We start from the raw sequence: 24,578 nt of genomic DNA, 5'->3' as shown, positions 1-24,578 counted from the left end.
AATCTAGAAATAAAAATAACTATGGCAAAAACTATGACTTAAGACTAAATACGAGCGAAAAATACAAATATTATGAATAAACGATTAAAAGGGTACAAAATATAAAAATATACTTAAAGTTGTAAAAAGTATAATTTTTATAAAAATATTATTTTATATTATTTATTTTATAAAACTATTAATTTTATAATTTATTAAAACTAATTAAACTAATTAAAACTAAAAAAAATACAAAATAAACTAAATAATATAATAACAATACCCTAATTAGGGTTTTATTAATAATAATAAATAATACTCCGTAATTAATGCAGAATTAGGGTCAAACCTGGCTTGTCAGGTACGTTCATGCGATTGCATGAATTTTTGCCTTCGGGCTCATGCGGTCGCATGAGCTAGGGTTTCGGGCCAGTATATGGGCTGCTACAGTACCATGCCGAATGTTTTTATTATAATTTTTTTTTCTGTTTTAATAAATATAAACAAATAAAAACTTGTACTTTAAAAACTAAAATAAAAATAAAGGAACTTTATAATTTTATATATTTTAAACAAACTCTTAAAAATATATATATTTTGTTTTTCTTTTTATATTTTTGTATTAAAACATATTTTTTTTAAAAACATATCTTTACAAAAGTAAACTAAAAAAAATCTTTTTTATAGCGTTTCACATCCGGCGTTTGACTATCCCCGGCAGCGGCGCCAAAAATACTTGATGTGTGCGAGGTGGTGTATAAAATAGTTATAATTTTTATAAGGAAATACTATTAAATACGATACAATTTTACACAAGTGATTTATTTATTTAAAGAGTAGATATACCTAAACCTTGCTACAACACTTATAGGCAGTGTACCTAATCGTACAGTAGTGTAGTTTTTAGTAAGTCCGGTTCATTCCACAGGGATCTTTTAAACAAGCTTAACGCTATATTTTTAAAAACTATATTTGTAAAAATATTAAAATATATATAAGTAATACTATTATTATAAAAGGGGGGGGGGGGGGGGGGGGGTTTTACCGTTTAATGACTGGTTTGTCGATTTTAAAACTTTAGTCGCAGTTAAAACCTAATGTAAAATATTAAATATATAAAAGACTTAATTTAAAGCGTAAAGTAAATAACGATAATGAAATTGCGATAAATAAAATTGCGATAAATAAAGTGACAATAAATAAAAGTGCGATAATTAAAAGTGCAATTAAATATGAAATAAAAGAATTATGCATATTTAAACTTCCGTAATCATGATGTTCGACGTGTTGTTTTTAGTTTATTCCCATGGGTTAATTGTCCTTTGTCCTGGATTATTTGATATGTCCATACGGATTTGTCCATAATAGTCAATCAGTCATAATCATAAAGTGCGAGAGTCTTCGTCAAATTATTCTTATTCCCGAAGTCAAATATTCCAACTAATTGGGGATTCGAATTATAACAAGGTCTTAATACTTTATTTAATGAATACACCAGGTTATCGACTGCGTGTAAACCAAGGTTTTACTACTTTGTTAACAATTACACCAATTACCCTTGAATGTAATCCACCCCTGTTTTAACAAGTCTATTAACTATTAATCCAGTTCCGTGTCCGGTAAAATGAACAATTATTGGTATTTATAGATATCCCGCCCACCGTGCCCAGTCAAGCGTATGTGGTTATACATAAATACGTCAAATTATAAGCCTATATATTAAATCAACAAGGTATCATTTAGTTAATATAAAGCCCATTAATAGCCCATAGTCTAATTTCCACAAGTGTCGTTCTTTTATCCAAACCCCAATTATAGTACAAAGCCCAATTACCCAATTTTAATATTTAGCCCAACATCACGATTACTTCGGCATTAAATAAGCATAATAATAACTTAGCTACGAGACATTAAATTAAAAAGGTTGAACATAACTTACAATGATTAAAAATAGCGTAGCGTTACACGGACAGAATTTCGATTTACACCTTTACAACATTCGCTAACATACCCTTATTATTAGAATTTAAAATTATAATTATAATATATATATATATATATATATATATATATATATATATATTATACGTGATAGATAGAGAGATAGGATGGATATAAACTGAGCCAAAATCGCGAAATTTATAGCATGTGGCCTGTCACCTACTTCCATGCGATCGCATGGAAAATGTGCTTCCAGACCATGCGATCGCATGGCCACTTTTTCCAGCTCAGGTTACTTTGTTTTCTTTCTTGCCGACGAATTTAATAAATAAATATAATATATAAATAATTTTAAAAATTATTTAAATATTATATTATATTTATGTGCATAGTTGACTTGTAATTTTTAGTCCGTTGCGTCGAGCGTTGAGAGTTTACTCTGGTCCCGGTTCCAGTTTTTCGAACGTCCTTGCGTACAATTTAATATCTTGTACTTTGCGTTTCGTATCTTGTACTCTTGTAATTTTGAGACGTTTCTCATCAATAATTGGAACCACTTTGATTGTACTTTGTACTTTTGAGCTTTTTGGTCATTTGCGTCTTCAATTTTTCGAATCTGTCTTTTGTCTTCACCTTTTATTATTTAAACGAATATCACTTGTAAATAGAACAATTACAACTAAAAGCTTGTCTTTCTTGAGGGATAATGCTATGAAATATATGTTCGTTTTTAGCATTATCATTCGTGAATCATTGAGAACAATCGAAGGGTAATTGAATAGCTCAAAATTTTGAGATTCAACTTTATAGACTTTGTTATCGTGTCGGAAATGTTAAAGATTAAGTTTAAATTTGGTCAGAAATTTCTGGGTCATCACAAAAAGCGTATGATTTTATTTAAAATGAACCGTGATTGATTACTTTACATACTAGTGGTTGACATCTAGTAAAGCTAATGATCACTTGCATATCACCATCTTATATTAATATGCTTATGGGACCAGGATGTTAATCGATATATTAGCAGGTATTTACATTTAAAATAAACGAACCATAAACCTTGAATTGTTGTTAGGCCATGGACTGGTGTTTCTAGCGGGCTTATTATTTTCCTTGGGATTTTTGCTGTTGGGCCTGGAAACGGATTGTTGGGCTGTACGAGTAAAGCTACCATGTTTCTATAATTGGGTCGAGTAATTGTTATACTGATTGGGCCAGAAAGTAGAGAGGTTGGCGAGGTAGTTAGTGATTATAAAAATCGGATGACGATAATAAGTGTTGTTGATTATGAAGATGATAGTCGATGATGAAATGATTATGATCATGATGCTATGGTGATATTAAATGATGATAATGATGTCGTGATATATGATGATTAGATGATTAGATTAAGATGATGATACTAGGAAGATGATAGACAACTAATATGGGTTAAATGATTAAGTGTGCTAAGTAATTCAAGAACGAAACAAATGGAGTAATGGTTAAGGATGTTATCGGGTTAGCGGGAGGTCGCGAGTTTAAACCCGGACTTGGGTATTTTTTTAGGGCTACTTCTTTGAGGTAGTATTTCTACTACCATTATTATTATGACTATTATTATATTTATTATTATTATTGTCATTAATATTATTATCAATATATGTATTAAAATATAACATTTTTATTTATTAGTATTATCATTATTATTAGTGTTATAAATATTTTCATTTTTAACAATATTATTACTTTTAACATTATTATTAAGATTATCATTAGGATTATTATTATTACTATCATTGTTATCATTATCAGTATTATTACAGATAAATATTTTTGCAATACAATAATATTAATACTACATCTTACCATATTTTTATTTAATTAAACTATATATATATATATATATATATATATATATGTATATATATATATATATGTATATATATATATATATGTATATATATATATATATGTATATATATATATATATGTATATATATATATATATATGTATATATATATATATATGTATATATATATATATATATATATATATATATATATATATATATAAGATATCAATTAATATATAAATATATATTTTTATTATTATATATAAACTTTAATATAAATTTCTATTATGAATGAGAAATATTGGTATATATAAAACATATAATTTAAATATATTAAATTTACCTAAATAACATATAATATAACAAGTATAGTATTAATAATAATATATAAACTTGTTTCGATTACCATTACATGTGTTAATATATATATAAATGATATAGGTTCGTGAACCTGAGGTCAATCCTGCATTGCTCAGTATCGTCGTATGTATATTTTTACGACAAAATATCGTATTGTAAGTTCATTTGATTTCCTTTTACTGTTTACATTTTTGGGACTAAGAATACATGTGCTGATTTTATAACTGCCTTATTAAATGCTTCTGAAATATATTTTGAACTGAAAATACATAAAATGCTTTTATAAATGTTTGACGAGATAGACACAAGCAAAACATTCCTAGAATGAATTATTATGCAGACAAAAGTTCTGTGGATTATTATTGAATTAGTTGGACGTGATAATTGCCACTAATTGTTGTGAATATTTTCCCCTGATTATTATTGCTTGGTAACCTAAGAATTAGAAACGGGTATGGCCCTAATTCACGCGAATCCTAAAGGTAGCTACCGGGTTTAACACCCCCACCCAGAATGTTCACTAGACGGAAGAGCTGGTAGGCGTGGTGTTTAGTACTTCGAAGTTTATATGATTATTATACAGACGAGATGTTCTGTTTTGGGGATATTATTGATGCGCATTATATGTTAAGGTCGGTTACCAAGCCATGTTATGAAAGCAAAGTAAATGTTATATATCAGGAGAATGATTTTATACACAGGTTATGTGTATGTTATTTTTGTGCACGAGATATGTGTACGGCTACTAAGATTTAAGAAAAATGGATTTCGTACACGAGAAAGGTGTACTGTATTTAAAAGATATCGCATGTACATTGCAAGTGGGTATAGGATTCGGGCCCATTTGTACCATGCAGCATTTAAATCTTGTGGTCTATCAAAATGATGAATTTTATTGTTTTATGAAAAACCTATGAACTCACCAACCTTTTGGTTGACACTTGAAATCATGTTTATTCTCAGGTATGAAATAAATCTTCCGCTGTGCATTTGCTCATATTACGTGGAGTCGTTCATGGCATATAGAGGTCCATTCATCGCAATGGTACCAGATGTTATTATATTCGTTTAGGAAAATTTGGACAGGGTATGACACCGAACTGGGGGAGTAATGGTATACTATCAGTATCCTTTCAATGTTGTTTTTGTTTCATCGTTGCTTTGTGCATTGTCGATGGTAGTGGACGTTAGCCTGCTCACATTGCTCCATTACGTTAAGCGCAAGGATGCATCGCGAGTAGTTATGGTTAACATGCATGCGTCACATTTGGTCGTATTTCGTAAAAGTGCAATGCGCGGAGCTATGTCGCGCATAGTTATGATGTATGGGCCGTACAGTGCAGGGTTCCACCATACCGATCTCTTCCCACCGCATGTCTATACAGAGGGCGGAATTATTACATCACGTCATAGTCAACTATGTGGATTCATTATGCATTGTGCTTGACTTCATAGTCGGTGCGGGTTATGTGATGAGTTACCTGCGGTGGCATATTCATAACTTCGATATGACATTAATATGTCACACCGAACTTGGGGGACTTGATAATGGGCGGTACCCATCGGGCCTAGTAATTGAGCTTGGTCCATGGGTCGCTATTAAGTCTCCCTCCTAAACCCTAATTCCCTCTTATAAATAGAGGGGTAATCTAAGCAATTGGGATACCCAATCAATACACATTCTTCTCTATTCTCCCTAGGGTTTTTACCTACCACTCTTGGTAGGGTTTTTCCCTTCGTCACCAATCGGAGTGTCGTCCATCGGCCAGCCCTTAGCCACCCTCTCAAGATCATCATCTCGGCTAGGGTTTTTACCTACCACTCTTGGTAGGGTTTTTCCCTTCGCGGCCAATCGAATTGCCGTCCATCGGCTGGCAGCCAGCGCTTAGCCACCCTCCTGATATCATCATCTCGACTAGGGTTATCACGGTAACCGGACCGGAGGTTAACGTCGTTGAATCCAAAAACCCCTCTTCTATTGCTCTCAAGTATGTTTCTAGCCCCATGCGGAAATATGCTTGATCATTAAGAGATAATAAGCAGGAAACTAAAGTGATATTTAATCATTATAATCATAAATATATATATACAGTGTGTTCACAAAAGTCTTACAAATATTTCTTTACAAAGTTGTGTTACAATATCATCAAGAGATAAAAAGATGAAGAAGAAAAATTTGATGAATGTGATTAGATGAATCTATGTGTCACATCATTTTGTTAATAAATGTTTATAATTTTTTTGTTATTATAAATTTCAATCTCTTAAGATAAGTTCAACGAAGAGGAGTTCAAAAGTTGGGACAAGTTAGGTGTTTCAAGTAAAGATTCAAAATTCATTTCAGAGCTCTAAATAAAGAAGCATATAATCTAATTGATGAACTGAGCGATGTTGAATCTGATAAAGATGAAACTTTTGAGTTTATGACAGGGAAAAAAGTTACTACGTCAGCCGTTTGGAATGAAATCGAGTTGGTTGTAGTAGTTTTTCTTTTTTTCTTGTTTAGGTGTGTCGTGATTTATTCTTAGTGTTGCTAGTTCTAGTTGTTTGTAGGTTTTAGATTGGTGTGTGGTTTTTTGTGAGGCCTCAAGGCGAGTTTGTGGCCGTTGTTTTTTTATATATCTTTTATTATTATTTTTAATACTCCCCTCGTCTCATATTGATAGTCCACAAATAAAAAACATATATTTTTTTAAAAAAAGAATGTTATAACATTAGAATGGATATGAAAATCAACAAGTACAGCCGTTATAGTTCAAATCTCTAAATAAAGATGTATATAATCTAATTGATGACTGAGCGACATTGAATTCGATACAGATTAATCTTCAAAGTTTATGACTGGAAAAAAGCTACTACGGCAATGAACCCGTTTGGAATGAAATTGGGTTGGTTGTAGTAATTTTTATTTTTTCTTGTTTAGCTGCGTCGTTATTTGTTCTTGGTGTTGCTAGTCCTAGTTGTTCGTAGGTTCTAGTTTGGTGTGTGATCTTTTTGTGAAGCCACAAGGTGCGTTTGCGGTCGTTGTCCTTTTTTTATATCTATTATTATTATTTTAATAATATTTACTGGTACACCCACTACTCAAAGGAAAAGATAAGTTTAAACGTTATTTGATATTAAGAACATAGAAAAAAACCTATGTCATTTTCATGGTTTATGTTGAGTCCCAAAAATAATTAAGGATTTAATTATGACAAAACTGTAATTTATTTGCACTAAAATGTTATGTGCAGCCAGCACAAGTTTGTTTATGTATATACAGCAATTATTGCTATGTCAAGTGTTCAGTATGCTGTCTAGTCTACCAGCACAAGGTAGAGTGTATTCTTCGAATCAGTACAGGATGAGTACTCAGCAATTCAAGAATATCAAGTGACTCAGCATAAGAAGAACCAGTAAACCTGGTAAGCAGCATACATCACAAGACAGCCATGCTCCATTACAAATATGGTGGTTTCCTGAGTGGTCTACATCAATTGTACTATTTAACAGAAGTCAAAGACAAAGTTGAACAGGAAAGGACACGCGTCGGTGGCTGACAAGTGACCTTACAAGACCACATGAGAATGCAGAAGTTTAACGCATGTGGAGACATGTGTTATACTTTGTCAACGCCTAGGGAACACAATATTCTATTTGTTTAAACTGAATTGGGGTGTTCCTGTAAATAGCTACCAAAGAGGAAAGAGGAGAGCATGCTCTCTGATGTAGTTATCCCCACAAGTACAGACATCCTATGTACCAGTGGACAATAGAACCATTACATGGTTAATAGGACTACTATAAATTGTTGTATCCACTATTTTAACAACTAGTGGTGTGGGTTTATTTATTTAGAGTCCAAAATGTGTAATAGCTTTAAGTTTATCCTGATAGCTATACTTAGGTAAATCTGTATCAACCAACTATCATTCCGCCAAGGATAGTTGTAATTCTTTGTGATTTAATCAATAAAGAATAATAGTTAAAAAATTACCTTTGACTCTATTTAAATTACATGCTTGAATACTAAACTATGTTTAATTGGTAAGTTAATTAAAAGAAATTGTATTCAACCCCCCTCTACAATACTCATGTTGTTAATTAAGGGACCAACAACTGGTATCAGAGCTTCAGTCTTGATAATTTAATATCTTGGATCCGAATTCTCTCATGTCTGTATACTCAAATACAGCTTACCTTGAAAATGGCTCATCCAATAGACCACCCAACTTCGATGAAGATGAGTATGAAACTTGGAAGGCAAGGTTCATGCTTCACCTGGAGTCTATTGACCCACTTATGCTTGGTATTGCCACAAATGGTCCATTTGTCCCAACTGAAACTATTGATAGCATTCCAGCCACTGCTGACACTCCTGCCATTCCTTGCAGAGAGGTTGTTCTCACTCCAGCCAAATGGGATGCTGAGGACAAACGTCGTGTTGGACTTGACCTGTAACGACCCTGAATTTTCCAACTTATATTATTAATATTTATTATTAATACTTGCGCTTTAATAAATGTATTTTTATACATTTTACTTGTAGCCGTATTTAACTTTCCATGTCCCGACTTGTCTTTGTGACACACGTACTTTTCACGAATAATATTTAGAATATTATTTACGTTCATGATTAATTATTATTAATCATTTTTAATTAACTAATGTTAGTAGTTAATTATTTGGGCTTTATTTAATTAATTGTTGCATACTTACTTGAATTTGGGCCTTTATTAATGGATATGAACTTGGAAGCCCACCCTACACACTTAATGGACTAGTAAGCCCATCTTTTATGCTAGTGTCACATTAAGACTAAACTTGGATTAATTAAGTTAATGAGGAGACAAAGTTGTCTCAACCATGCAAGATCTCTTTTCCATGCACTTAACCTTATTACTCATTCTAGCATTCACCATCACCCCATGCATGAAAGAAGCAAGTTGACCTCCCCCTTTGAGCACCCCTATACCGTCGGCCTTCATAGCAATGGAGGGAGTTTCATTTTCATTTTTTTTGTTACTTATACACCAGTATCATTTCATTTTACTTACACACACTTACACCACTTATTTTTCTCTCAACATCTTCTCTCATACTTTGTAAGTAACAACCTCATTTCTTCATTCTTTTTCTTCCTTAAAACCGAATTATAAACATCATCATTCTTCTTGTTTTGTTACTTGTTGTTTGTTGTTGTTAAAGATCAAGTTTTCTAACTTGTATCTTCATGTAATCTTGGTTACTTCCATCTTTTGTTTGATGAAGAACCAAGAACAAGAATCTAAACTTGTTAGTTTATGGTTCTACACTTAAATGTTTTAAAGATCTAAAAGTTCATAAGCTTTATAATCATACTTGTGTTCATGTTTTGTAGACTTAAAGTTTATTTCCTTAAGATCCAAACTTTGATTTGAATCTTCTCAAGTATGAAACAAACATGAACATAATACTTGTAACTTTAGTTTATATCTTCATTTTATTTACTTAAAGTTGTGATGTTGTTAATTTGGTCAAGTATTACTAGTTAAACTTGATCTCATATTTCTTGAAACTAAAGTTAAACTTTGTAAGTTGAAGAACATGGAAGTATAACTTTCTAGTTATAACTTCATACACTTATGTTGGATCTAAGTTTCTATAGCTTATGGTCTTCTAATTTTGTTTAAAACAAGGATTTATAATCTTACATACATATTACAAGATAAAAATCTAAGTTTCATGACTCATGGTTTTATTAAAGTAAAGATCCAAGTTCTATAACTTAGGGTTTAACTTAAGAACATTAGATCTAGACTTTTGGGTCTAGGATCTTCAAGATCTAACTAAGAACTAAGCTCTACAACTTAAGATCTTGTTTACTTAGTTTACTTTCAAGTTTGTAGCTTAATATTACTATTAGAACTCATGTATGTGTCGGATCTAAGATCTTGATGTAACTTTGGTTCATCAAACTACTTACAACCCTTAATTGAGTTGTGCTACATATCTTAGACTTACGCTAGTGTTATGATGGTCAAAACTTTGTTAAGATGATGTAAACACATCAACGAGTTGTATACTTGAAGCTATAAGCATCAAGGATGAGAACCGTGATGAGCATCAAGCACCAAGAACCCACCGGAGCACCTTACCTACTGTTTTCCGGGTCTGATCAGTAACCTGGGTGTATAGACCCGTCCTAATCAATAAGAACAAATACAATAACATATGATTACATCGCGAGGTATTTGACCTCTATATGATACATTTTACAAACATTGCATTCGTTTTAAAAGACAAACTTTCATTTCATCGAAAGTTGACAGGCATGCATACCATTTCATAATATCCATCTATAAATGATCTAATCTGTCATTTACTTAATCATAATCATTATTGAACTCAACAACTCGAATGCAACGTCTTGCAAAATATGCCATTAATGACTCCAAGTAATATCCTTAAAATGAGCTAATGCACAGCGGAAGATTTCTTTAATACCTGAGAATAAACATGCTTTAAAGTGTCAACCAAAAGGTTGGTGAGTTCATTAGTTTAACATAAATAATCATTTCCATCATTTTAATAGACCACAAGATTTTCATTTCCATTTCTCAGAAATATACGTCTCATGCATAGAGACAAAAATATCATTCATATGGTGAACACCTGGTAACCGACATTAACAAGATACATATAAGAATATCCCCTATCATTCCGGGAAATTCTTCGGACATGATAAAAACGAATTCAAAGTACTAAAGCATCTGGTACTTTGGATGGGGTTCGTTAGGCCCAATAGATCTATCTTTAGGATTCGCGTCAATTAGTAGATCGGTTTACTAATTCTTAGGCTACCAAGCAAAAGGGGCATATTCGGCTTCGATCATTCACCCATATAATGTAGTTTCAATTACTTGTGTCTATTTCGTAAAACAGTTATAAAAGCGCATGTATTCTCAGTCCTAAAAATATATATTGCAAAAGCATTTAAAAAGGGAGCAAATGAAACTCACAATCGAATATTTGTAGTAAAAATATTCATACGACGAAACTGAATAATGCAGGGTTGGCCTCAGATTCACGAACCTATATCATTCATATATGTATTAAAACATATTCTTGTACTAGAATAAATCTACATATTATTATTAGTGTTGCAATTGTTATATTTATTAATTTATAAGTTTCATTATTTATTTATATATAGTTATATTAATATCTATATATATTTAGTATTATATTAAAAATACCTAATTTGTTTGTATGTAAGTTTTTATATAATAAATGTTAATATGATTTATATACAGTTATATGGAATATTAATAAAATTGTAGTATATATACTAAGTATGTTTTATGCACAAAATATTTATTTGTAAAAACATGATAGTTTTGATATTAACGATTTACTAATAATAATAATAATAACTTTATTAAAAATGATAATTTTAATAATAATAATGATATTGTTAATAATGATACTTTTGTTTAATAATAATAATAATAATACTAATAGTTACAAAAGTGATACTAATACTAATGTTAATGAAAATAATAATAACTTGTATCATTTTCATAAGTATAATAATAATAATAATAATAATAATAATAATAATAATAATAATAATAATAATAATAATAATAATAATAATAATAATAATAATAATAATAATAATAATAATAATAATAATAATAATAATAATAATAATAATAATAATAATAATAATAATAATAATAATAATGGAAATAAAAATAGAAGTGTATAGCCTTGTAAATGTTTTTATAAAATGAGATGCCCCAAGCGAGACTCGAACCCACGAGCTCACGTTAACCATACCACACGCCTAACCACTACACTACTGGTTACTTCTTTAATTTATCTACTACACTTAATTTCTTATAACACAATCTCGGGCCAACAGCAATCCCCATCCACTTGGTCCATGTTCGGCCCATTTACTGATTTAACCAAGCCTAATTCATAGGCCCAAGTTGTTAGGTTAAATACAAAAAAAAATTTCGCAGCAAACTGGGATTGAACCTGCGACCTCTAGTTCCCCGACCATACCACTAACCATCTAAACTGTAGCGTTTTTCTGAAATTTACCACAGGTTAAATCCTTTTAACCTTAATCTTGTCTGTCATCTTATTAAAAACCCATCAAATTAACTAGCATTAACATTATTTTATATCATCGTCTTCATTTTCACTACTTATTATCATCATTATCAGATGCATAACATCATCATCATTAACATAACCTAACCCTAATCATTATCCTAATCATCATTAAACCATAACTCGCCATCATTATAATCATCATCATCATCAACTTACATATAATAACACACGCATCATCATCATGTATTAACACAATTATCATCTACCATTCTCATCATCAATATCTAATTAGCAACATCCTTGTTACACTTATCATCATCATTTTCAATTATCACCTTCGTCTTCATAACATCATCAATAATCTCCATCATAACCCGTATCATCATCTAATTGTTTGTTATGACTCTAAATATAGGAAAAATAAAACACGGCAGTAGGGTTTAATCATCATCATTCATATCATATACCCTCATCAACCCATCATACCCATAACATCACCATTATAAATATCGTTATCTTCATTATCATTAACCTTGTTATACTTAATAGGAACATAAAGGAAACGGTAAAAGAGTGCAGGCAAAAATTGATATTACCTTCGTAACATCTCTAACCACCATCAATATATAAATCATTCGGCCCAAGAACTATTTGGTATGTCCAAGAGTACAAACAAGTTACAGCCCAAGTTTCAAGTCATTCCTAAAACTAAATGGCCCAATATATCAAATTAGCAGCCCACCTATAATACGTTAATCCAATGGAAGTAATTAATGAGAGAAGAAGAATAAATAATTAGTCAAGTATGACCATATGCATCTCTTCCTTCTTTTACAGCTCATCATTCCACCATAAAGTATTCTTTAATCAATTATTGGTACACATTCCATCGGGATCAACTGAACAGCAATACATTTATCGTACAGTAACTTTGATTAATATAACAGCAACGATTTCGATCAGTTTGGTTTGAGACAGAAAAACATGTACAGGAGATAGAAGTAGCAGCAATTAAATGAATTGGTGGTTCGTGGTTCATGGAAGTGGTGATGTCTGATCGAAAGAAAAGAGAGATGGTGCAGTAGTTGTAGCAGTAGCAAGGTAGTGTTTGTAGGTAGGTTGTGAATGTGCTCGAGCTGTAACAGAAAAGGAAGACAAGTAGTAGCTGTAGTGTTGTTTGTTTCAAAACAGAATTAGTAGTATAGTGGTTATGCAGATGCAGTACAAATGATCGAGCCTTTGTAGTTTAATTAGAATTAGAAAACAATAAGAGGTTATGGCAGTCGCGACAAAGAAAAGAACAACAACAAACAAAAAAAAATTATAAGTGAGAGAGATTGAGGAAGGTGGCTGATAATGCTAAAAACGAACATATATTTCATAGCATTATTCCTCAAGAAAGACAAGCTTTTAGTTGCAATTGTTCTATTTACAAGTGATATTCGTTTAAATAATAAAAGGTGAAGACAAAAGATAGATTCGACGAATTGAAGACGCAAACGACCAAAAAGCTCAAAAGTACAAAATACAATCCAAGAGGTTCCAATTATTGATAAGAAACGTCTCGAAATTACAAGAGTACAAGATTCAAAACGCAAAGTACAAGATATTAAATTGTACGCAAGGACGTTCGAAAATCCGGAACCGGGACCAGAGTCAACTCTCAACGCTCGACGCAACGGACTAAAAATTACAAGTCAACTATGCACATAAATATAATATAATATTTAAATAATTCTTATAATTATTTAATATATTATATTTATTTATAAAACCGTCGGCAGAAGAAAACAACCAAATATGAGCCTCCCCAGCTGGCCATGCGATCGCATGGCCTGGAAGGCATAAATCCATGCGATCGCATGAGCCCCAGTTCCAGCCCACATGCCTATAAAAATCGAGCTTTGGTGCACCACAAAATCCATCTATCTTTCTCTTCTCCATTCATACGTAATATTTATATTTATAATTTATATTTTAATTTTAATTTTAATTATAATTCTAATAATAAGGGCATGTTAGCGAATGTTGTAAGGGTGTAAGTCGAAATTCTGTCCGTGTAACGCTACGCTATTTTTAATCATTTTAAGTTATGTTCAACCTTTTTAATTTAATGTCTCGTAGCTAAGTTATTATTATGCTTATTTAATCCGAAGTAATCATGATGTTGGGCTAATTACTAAAACTGGGTAATTGGGTTTTGTACCATAATTGCGGTTTGGACAAAAGAACGACACTTGTGGAAATTAGACTATGAGCTATTAATGGGCTTTATATTTGTTTAACTAAATGATAGTTTGTTAATGTTAATATAAATATTTACAATTGGGCGTCCCTATAAATTACCATATACACTCAATCGGACACGATGGGCGGGGTATTTATATGTACGAATAATCGTTCATTTAACCGGACACGGGAATGGATTAATAGTCACTAGAATAATTAAAACAGGGGTGAAATTATGTACAAGGACACTTGGTATAATTGATAACAAAATATTAAAACCTTGGGTTACACTCAGTCGACATCCTGGTGTAATTATTAAACAAAGTATTAAAATCTTGTTACAGTTTAAGTCCCCAATTAGTTGGAATATTTAACTTCGGGTATAAGGATAATTTGACGAGGACACTCGCACTTTATATTTATGACTGATGGACTGTTATGAACAAAAACCAGACGGACATATTAAATAATCCAGGACAAAGGACAATTAACCCATGGGCAATAAAACTAAAATCAACACGTCAAACATCATGATTACGGAAGTTTAAATAAGCATAATTCTTTTATTTCATATTTAATTTCCTTTATTTTATATTTAATTGCACTTCTAATTATCGCATTTTTATTGTTATTGTATTTAATTGCACTTTTAATTATCGTACTTTTTAATTATCGCAAGTTTATTTTATCGCATTTTTATTAATCGCAATTTCATTATCGTTATTTACTTTACGCTTTAAATTAAGTCTTGTATTTATTTATTGTTTTACATTTGGTTTTAACTGCGACTAAAGTTTTAAAATCGACAAACCGGTCATTAAACGGTAAAAACCCCCCTTTATAATAATAATATTACTTATATATATATTTGTATTTTTATAAAAGTAAACTAATATAGCGTTAAGCTTTGTTTAAAGATTTTCCCTGTGGAACGAACCGGACTTACTAAAAACTACACTACTGTACGATTAGGTACACTGCCTATAAGTGTTGTAGCAAGGTTTAAGTATATCCATTCTATAAATAAATAAATATCTTGTGTAAAATTGTATCGTATTTAATAGTATTTTCTTGTAAAATTTAATAGTATTTTATATACACCTCGCAAAACATCAAATTATTTTTGGCGCCGCTGCCGGGGATCTCTTAAACGCCGGAAGTGCAACGCTAATATAAAAAAAAAGAAGATTTTTAGTTTACTTTTATTAAAATTCGTTTTTATAAAAATAGGTTTTAAATATTCGAAAATATAAAAAAGAAAAACAAAAATATAAATATTTTTTTTTTGAGTTTGGTAAATATTTAAGTTTTATATAGTTTCTTTATTTCTATTTTTTTATTTTGTAAAAATATAAGTTTTATTTAATTAATAAATATATTTTATATTTTACAGCAAAAAAAAAAAAAATTATTAATTCGGCCTGTACTGTAGCAGCCCACTCTGTGGCCCGAAACCCTAGCCCATGCGATCGCATGGCTGGGCAACTGAGGACTCATGCGATCGCATGAGCCCATCTGACACGCCAGACTGCAGCCTGCATTAATTACGGATAATAATAATTATTATTATATTTAAACCCTAATTAGGGTTATATATAATATATATTAATTTAGTTTTTATTATTAATTTGTATTTTTAGTTTAATTAGTTTATTTAAATTGTAAAATTAATAGTTTTAATAAATAAATAATATAAAAATAATATTTTTATAAAAATTGTACTTTTTACAACTTTTTATATATTTTTATATTTTTTCCCTTTTTAATCGTTTTAGCGTAACTTTTGTATTTTTCGCTCATATTTAGTTTTAATTCATAGTCTTTGCCATAGTTATTTTTACTTCTAGAATTTTAGGCTTTGCCGTAGAATTCCTTAAGTGCTTTTTCTTTAGACTAAGATTTAAGTGCTTTAGAATTTTGCGACGCAGTTTTTAGATTTTAGTACCTTTTTAAGTTATTTCCATTTGGGATTTAGTTTTTCCTGTAAGCTTTAATATTTTTAGACGACTTTTTCCTATGTATCAATTATCATTCCAATTAGTAATCTCAATTTGCGATTATAATTTTAAGTTAGTTGTAGTAATAAGGTTAGGTTAGTCAAGTGTTTTAAGTTTTATAAGTTTCTTTTATTTTTCCGTCACCTTTTATTTTTCAACCATTTTTCTTTTTTGACCTTTTTCGACACGCTCTTTTTCTTTCTTATTTCTCGCTATTCTAGTTTTAGGACATAGATTTTTATTCTACTTCTTATTTAAATTTCTTAAAATTACGAAAATTTATTTTAAGTGGTTAAATTGATAGACATCAAAATTTTCTGGTTCGTAGTAATAGTTGGATTTGTACGTGGACCGAGTTATTGGAGCCAAACAGTCCTCAATTATATTGAGACCAAACGAATCCTGCCCCTCTGCTGCATCTTTTGGCTATTCGAAACGTGGGCAAAATCAGAAAAGTCTATTGATTGGATAACTTATTATAATTTTTCTTTTCTTTTAAAAACTAATAGGATATTCAGTGAATGCACCGAGCAAGACGTTCACCACCTTTTGTATGTTCACCACCTGTAACTAGATCAAGACATTTAGCAAATATTACCACCGTTGATTTTTCTTTAGAATCGTCATCCAGTCGACCAAGTACTCCAGTTCAAATTTCTGATAATCCATTTTTTGAACCCGACCTCACAATTGAGAATCCGGAGAATATTCAGGAACGATTCATAGATCCTGAACCACTAAACTTTCCTCCGGAACCACCAATCATTCAAACAGAGATTGTTGAGGAACGAACCATTAAATCAGAATCCTCTAGTGATTCCGATTCAACAAATTCAATTATGGAGAATCTGGAACCTTTAAGTATGGAAGACCGAATGAGAGCTAAACGCACTGGCCAAGGTCACGCAATTACTCATCCAGACATTAATGCGCCAGATTATGAAATCAAAGGACAAATTCTACACATGGTGACTAATCAATGCCAATTTAGTGGTGCGCCGAAGGAAGATCCAAATGAACATCTACGTACCTTTAATAGGATCTGCACACTATTTAAAATCCGAGAAGTTGAGGATGAACAGATATATCTCATGTTATTTCCCTGGACTTTAAAGGGAGAAGCCAAAGATTGGTTGGAATCGTTACCTGAAGGGGCGATTGATATATGGGACGTTTTAGTTGAAAAATTTCTTAAACAATTCTTTCCTGCATCTAAAGCCTTAAGACTTCAAGCATAAATTGTTACGTTTACACAGAAGCCAAATGAAACTCTATATGAGGCATGGACTAGATATGGAAAGTTATTAAGAGGATGTCCGCAACATGGTTTAGACACCTGTCAAATAGTACAAATATTCTACCAAGGATGCGACATCACTACAAGGAAAGACATAGATATAGCAGCTGGTGGTTCTATTATGAAGAAAACCGAAACTGATGCTTACAAAATTATTGATAACACTGCTTCCCACTCTCATGAGTGGCACCAAGAAAAAGATATCGTTAGATCATCTAAAGCAGCTAGAGCCGATTCTAGCCATGACTTAGATTCCATTTCCGCAAAGATAGATGCTGTCGAGAGACGAATGGAAAAGATGACTAAGGATATTCACTCAATACGAATTAGTTGTGAGCAGTGTGGAGGACCACATTTGACAAAAGATTGTCTCAGTATTGAATTAACAATGGAACAAAGAGAGAATATTTCATACATAAACCAAAGGCCTGGAAATAATTATCAGAATAATTATCAACCACCAAGACCGATTTACAATCAAAACCAGAATTATAACCGAAATATTCCATACAACAACCAACAAGGTCCTAGCAATCAACAAGTATCCAATAATACTTACAATCAGCAAAGACCTAATTTTCAAAACAAACCACCACAACAAACCGATGATAAAAAGCCGAATTTAGAAGATATGATGACGAAGCTAGTTGAAACTCAAACGCGGTTTTTCACATCTCAGAAACAAACTAATGAACAAAATGCTCAAGCATTTAGAAATCAACAAGCTTCTATTCAAAATCTGGAACAAGAAGTAAGTAACCTAGCAAGGTTAATAGGTGAAAGAAAACCGGGAAGTCTACCTAGTAATACAAATGCTAACCCCCGGAATGAAACAGCTAAAGCTATTATCACAAGAAGTGGTACAACACTTAAACCACCTGAAATACCTGTAACTTCTAATGAAGCTATTCCTACTCCACAAGAACCACAACCTGAACAAGATAAGGAAACAGAACCGGTAGTTGAAAAGGTTAATGAAGATAACACAGTTAAGGCTAAACCTTATGTTAAACCATACCAACCACCACTTCCTTACCCGAGTAAAATGAAGAAAGAGAATCTTGAAGCTGAGCAATCCAAATTCTTGGATATGTTTAAACAGATAAATGTAAATCTTTCTTTCATTGATGTGATTTCAGGAATGCCTAGATATGCTAAATTCTTGAAAGATCTAATCTCAAATAGAAAGAAAATGGAAGAACTCTCGGCTGTTACTATGAATGCTAATTGTTCAGCAGTGCTGTTGAATAAGATACTAGAAAAATTATCTGATCTAGGAAGTTTCACAATTCCATGTTTTCTGGGTAGTCTTAGTTCAATAGAAGCATTGGCAGACTTAGGTGCTAGTATAAATCTAATGCCGTATTCACTATACGCTAAACTAGACCTTGGAGAATTGAAACCAACAAGAATAAGCATACAACTAGCCGATAGATCAATAAAATATCCTAGAGGGATAATGGAGAACATGCTAGTTAAAGTTGGTACTTTAGTATTTCCAGTAGATTTTGTTATTTTGGACATGGAAGAAGATTCTCAAGTTCCTCTCATATTAGGAAGACCATTCTTAAACACGGCTAAAGCAATGATAGACGTGTTCGGTAAGAAATTGACCCTAAGTATAGAGGACAGGAGTGTTACCTTTTTAGTTGATAGAGCAATGCAACAACCACAATCTGCAGATGATACATGTTATTATATTCAAACTATAGATGCACATGCAGAATTATTAGAAGAATTTCCAGAATTACAAGGAACAGGAGAATGTTCTTTAGGAGAAGGTAATGAACCAATTGATGAAGCTGAAATGTTAGCTACACTTATAGCTAATGGATATGAACCAACAACAGAAGAAATTCAAATGTTAAAAGAAGAAGACAGATATCGATACAAATCATCGATAGAAGAACCTCCGAAATTAGAGTTAAAGCCACTTCCAAACCATTTGGAATACGCTTATTTACATGGTGAATCTGAATTACCTGTAATAATATCGTCTTCTCTTACTGAAAATGAGAAATCACAACTCATTTCTGTGTTAAAAGCTCATAAACCAGCCACTGCATGGAAAATTCATGATATTAAAGGAATAAGTCCTTCGTATTGCACACATAAAATCCTTATGGAAGAAGGTCATAAAACGTATGTGCAACGCCAACGAAGACTAAATCCTAATATGCAAGATGTAGTTAAGAAAGAGATTATTAAACTGCTAGATGCAGGTCTAATTTATCCAATCTCTGATAGTCCATGGGTAAGCCCAGTTCAATGCGTGCCTAAGAAGGGTGGCATGACTGTCATTACAAATGAAAAAAATGGGCTTATTCCTACTAGGACTGTAACAGGATGGCGTGTATGTATTGATTATAGAAAATTAAATGACGCCACCAGAAAAGATCACTTTCCCTTACCTTTTATAGATCAAATGTTGGAAAGATTAGCCGGAAATAGTTACTATTGTTTTCTAGATGGATTTTCCGGATATTTTCAAATTCCAATAGCACCCGAAGATCAAGAGAAAACCACGTTCACGTGCCCTTATGGTACTTTTGCTTACAAACGCATGCCATTTAGACTTTGTAACGCCCCTGCAACCTTTCAAAGGTGTATGATGGCGATTTTTCATGACATGATAGAAGAATGCATGGAAGTTTTCATGGATGACTTTTCAGTCTTCGGTGATACATTTGAAACATGTCTAGTTAATCTTGAACGAATGCTTATTAGATGCGAACAATCAAATCTAGTACTTAATTAGGAGTATGATGGCGATTTTTCATGACATGATATTAGATGCCATTTTATGGTTAAGGAAGGCATCGTTCTTGGTCATAAAATTTCAAAAGAAGGAATTGAAGTAGATAGAGCTAAAGTAGATGTAATTGCTAAACTTCCACATCCCACCAATGTTAGAGGAGTTAGGAGTTATCTAGGGCATGCCGGTTTTTACCGACGTTTCATAAAAGATTTTTCTAAAATTGCCACTCCTATGAATAAACTCCTAGAAAAAGATGCTCCATTCATCTTTTCAGATGAATGTATCAAATCTTTTAATATTCTTAAAGAAAAACTCACTAATGCGCCGATCATGATAACACCAAATTGGAATCTACCATTTGAACTAATGTGCGATGCAAGTGATTTTGCAATGGGAGCCGTTTTAGGACAAAGGATTGAAAAACGATTTCAACCTATATATTATGCTAGTAAGACGTTACAAGGAGCACAAATGAACTATACAACTACTGAAAAAGAACTCCTTGCTATTGTCTTTGCTTTTGACAAATTTCGATCATATCTCGTTCTAGCAAAAACGGTGGTCTATACCGACCATTCTGCTCTTAGATACCTATTTTCAAAACAAGATGCTAAACCAAGATTAATCCGTTGGATCTTACTCTTACAAGAGTTTGATATTGAAATCCGAGATAAAAGAGGAGCAGAAAATCTCGCCGCTGATCACCTTTCTCGTCTTGAAAATCCTGAGTTAGAAGTTCTAAATGAATCGGCCATACAAGACAACTTTCCTGATGAATATCTATTGAAGATAGATTATAAAGAAATTCCATGGTTTGCAGACTATGCAAACTACTTAGTTTGTGGATTCCTTGAAAAAGGATTATCGTACCAAAAACGAAAGAAATTCTTCAGTGATATAAAACACTATTTCTGGGAAGATCCACATTTGTTTAAAAGTTGTCCAGATGGAATAATACGCCGATGTGTATTTGGAGATGAAGCCAGTAAAATATTAAACCATTGTCACACAGGACCAACAGGAGGGCATTATGGGCCTCAACTAACAGCAAGAAAAGTTTATGATGCTGGATTCTATTGGCCTACAATTTACAAAGACGCACACATTCTTTGCAAATCCTGTGATGCTTGTCAAAGGGCCGGAAAAATAAGTCAACGTGATGAAATGCCACAGAATGTCATCCAAGTATGTGAAGTATTTGACATTTGGGGTATTGACTTTATGGGTCCATTTCCAAAATCTCATAATAATCTATATATACTCGTAGCCATTGATTATGTATCTAAATGGGCAGAAGCACAAGCTCTCCTAACTAACGATGCACGAGTTGTAGTCAACTTTTTAAAACGTCTTTTTGCAAGGTTTGGAACACCGAAAGCTTTAATAAGTGATCGGGGTACTCATTTCTGTAATAATCAACTTGAGAAAGTTCTTAAAAGATATGGAGTAACTCATAAAATCTCCACCGCATATCACCCACAAACAAGTGGACAAGTTGAAAATACCAACCGAGCTTTAAAACGTATTCTAGAGAAAACCGTAGGATCAAATCCGAAGGAATGGTCCATTAAATTGGAGAATGCACTCTGGGCTTTTAGAACAGCCTACAAAACTCCAATTGGAACCACACTTTTTAGACTTGTTTATGGAAAAGCATGTCATCTTCCAGTAGAAATTGAACACAAAGCATTTTGGGCTTTGAAGACATGTAATCTTGATTTACATGAAGCCGGACGTCTATGATTAAGTCAACTAAACGAATTAGAAGAATTAAGACATGAAGCATACGATAATTCGTTAATCTATAAGGAAAGAACGAAGAAATGGCATGATAAAAGAATCAGAAGTTCAAAAGAATTTAAAGAAGGAGACAAAGTTCTTCTTTTCAATTCACGATTCAAGCTATTTCCTGGAAAATTGAAATCAAGATGGTCTGGACCATTCATAGTCAAAAGAGTTTTCCCATACGAACGATAGAATTAATAAATTCAAATGGGATTGAATTTAAAGTTAATGGTCACAGAGTTAAACACTACATAGATAGTCTGATGGAAGTCGACAATGAAGTTAATCACAATTTCAACACCACAGCTAACTAAGTGTGGGGAGAATCAAGGGGTTTATATATTTCTATTAGAGTTAGATTGTCTGTTTTCATGTAGTTCTCGAAAATGGAACCCGAATGGTCTTTCCCTAGCAGACCCTAAAGAACTAGTCTTCTCCCCCCATTCTGAATTTTTATTTTTTTTAGGAAATGAAGACTGCCTGTGAACTAAACCATGGTCTAATGCTACACGCTTTGATCACTAAACGTAATAATGACACACTTCCGAGTGAAATAGTATCAGTAATCAGAGAAAGAATGGACGGAGTTAGAAAAGAATCCAGATGCGAAGATAATAAGTTACAATTTGGTAAAGGAAAATCAAAATCCGCAGCAAAAAGAAGAGCACGACACCTAGAAAGATGTCACAAATGCGGAAAATGGTCACATGGAGGTAAATGTTCAAATAATCAAACCTATTCAAACACCGAATTTGTTACTTTATGCAGAGACGGACCGTTCATATGTTTAGAAGAAAAGACACTGAATGCTCGAGGTTACGCCTATGTAGCTATGGAAAACCAATTAAACCGACTATCTTATGAATGGGATAGATCATATAACTAAGAAATCTATTTCACAGGTATGTTTGTACAGTTTTTATTTTTTTTTTATTTTTTTTAACCTTTTGATAATAAACACTAATTTGTTCGCTATAAAGTATTAAATTGGTATTGAATAAAATTAGGTTTGGCGACCGAAATTATTGATATCATTCAAAAATTTATTACATCACTGCGAAATTTAACGTTTATTCTTAAGGTATAAATATCTTTAATCAATCAACCCAAAATATTTCAAAAATTCGTCATGAGTTAAATTAGGTCTTGAAACCAAAATTACTTTACCGAAAAGAGGGGCGTATATTTTTGATAATATTTGATTGATTAAAGTGGGATAAAAAGCCAAAAAGATTTTTAATTTTATTTTTACCATGTTTTTAAAATTAATATATAAATCTTAAATTAATATTGTAAACTTTGTAAAATCAATATATTTAAAATTGTAAATATTTGAAAAATTAATATAAGTTTGGTGTGAATTTTTAATTTTTAAAATATGAATTTTTAATTTTATGCATTTCAAATTTTAAGTTTGGTGTGAATTTTTAATATTAATTTTGAATTTTATATTTAAGTTGTGTGAATTTAAAAACAAAAATTTACTTTATCTCATTAAGTTAAAAATATGATTTTTAAAATCGTCGTAAGTTGAAGACTAGGTCTTTGAACCAAAATTGCTTTACCCGAGGGAGGGACGAGAACTTTTATTATCATTATTTTTAATCTTATTGAATTAAAGTATGCCAAAAACATTAAAAAAACTCAAAAATCTTTACTTTTAAAAACCGCACTTTGATTTGACAAATTTTAAAATTTTGTCGAGGGACAGACTAGGACAACGATTCGAAACGCCCACGCTCCTAAAGGAAACCAAATTTTTAAAATTTAATTAATTATAAGTTTTATAAAGTATAACCTTTTTATAAAAAAAAAAAAATCAGAAATCACTGTAGCCGGCACCCCATGCGATCGCATGGGGTTTGCACTTGGAACCCATGCGATCGCATGGGGACCAAATGCAGGCCTGATACATACAGCAGCCTGTTCTGTCTTCCTCACCACAACACACACACATTCACGAAACTCACCCAAAAATTCACCAATTTTCGCCATTTTTCCACAGTAATTCGTCATTTTTCTTGCTCTAATCATGCCTAGATTCTCATTCTTCAGCAAATTGGTAAAAATTACACCCCTAAACTCTATAAATTCCTAGTTTTTGTGATAATTACCAATTTTTTACCTAATGCAATTTTGTTAATTTCTAGTGTAATTAGTGTTAAATTGTTAGTATTTTATGCATGTATAACCTAGATTGATGCTATTTAACATGATTTGAAGCCAAAAACTTCAAAATTTTTAGAAATCTAGGGTTTGTGTTCTTGAGCAATTTGGGGCTTTTTGATATAAACAGGTTATGGCCG

The sequence above is a fragment of the Rutidosis leptorrhynchoides genome, chromosome 9 (genome assembly GCF_046630445.1).
Source record: "Rutidosis leptorrhynchoides isolate AG116_Rl617_1_P2 chromosome 9, CSIRO_AGI_Rlap_v1, whole genome shotgun sequence".
NCBI classification, from domain to species: domain Eukaryota; kingdom Viridiplantae; phylum Streptophyta; class Magnoliopsida; order Asterales; family Asteraceae; genus Rutidosis; species Rutidosis leptorrhynchoides.
The sequence above is the reverse complement of the archived record's forward strand: the minus strand, read 5'-3'. Positions refer to the sequence as shown.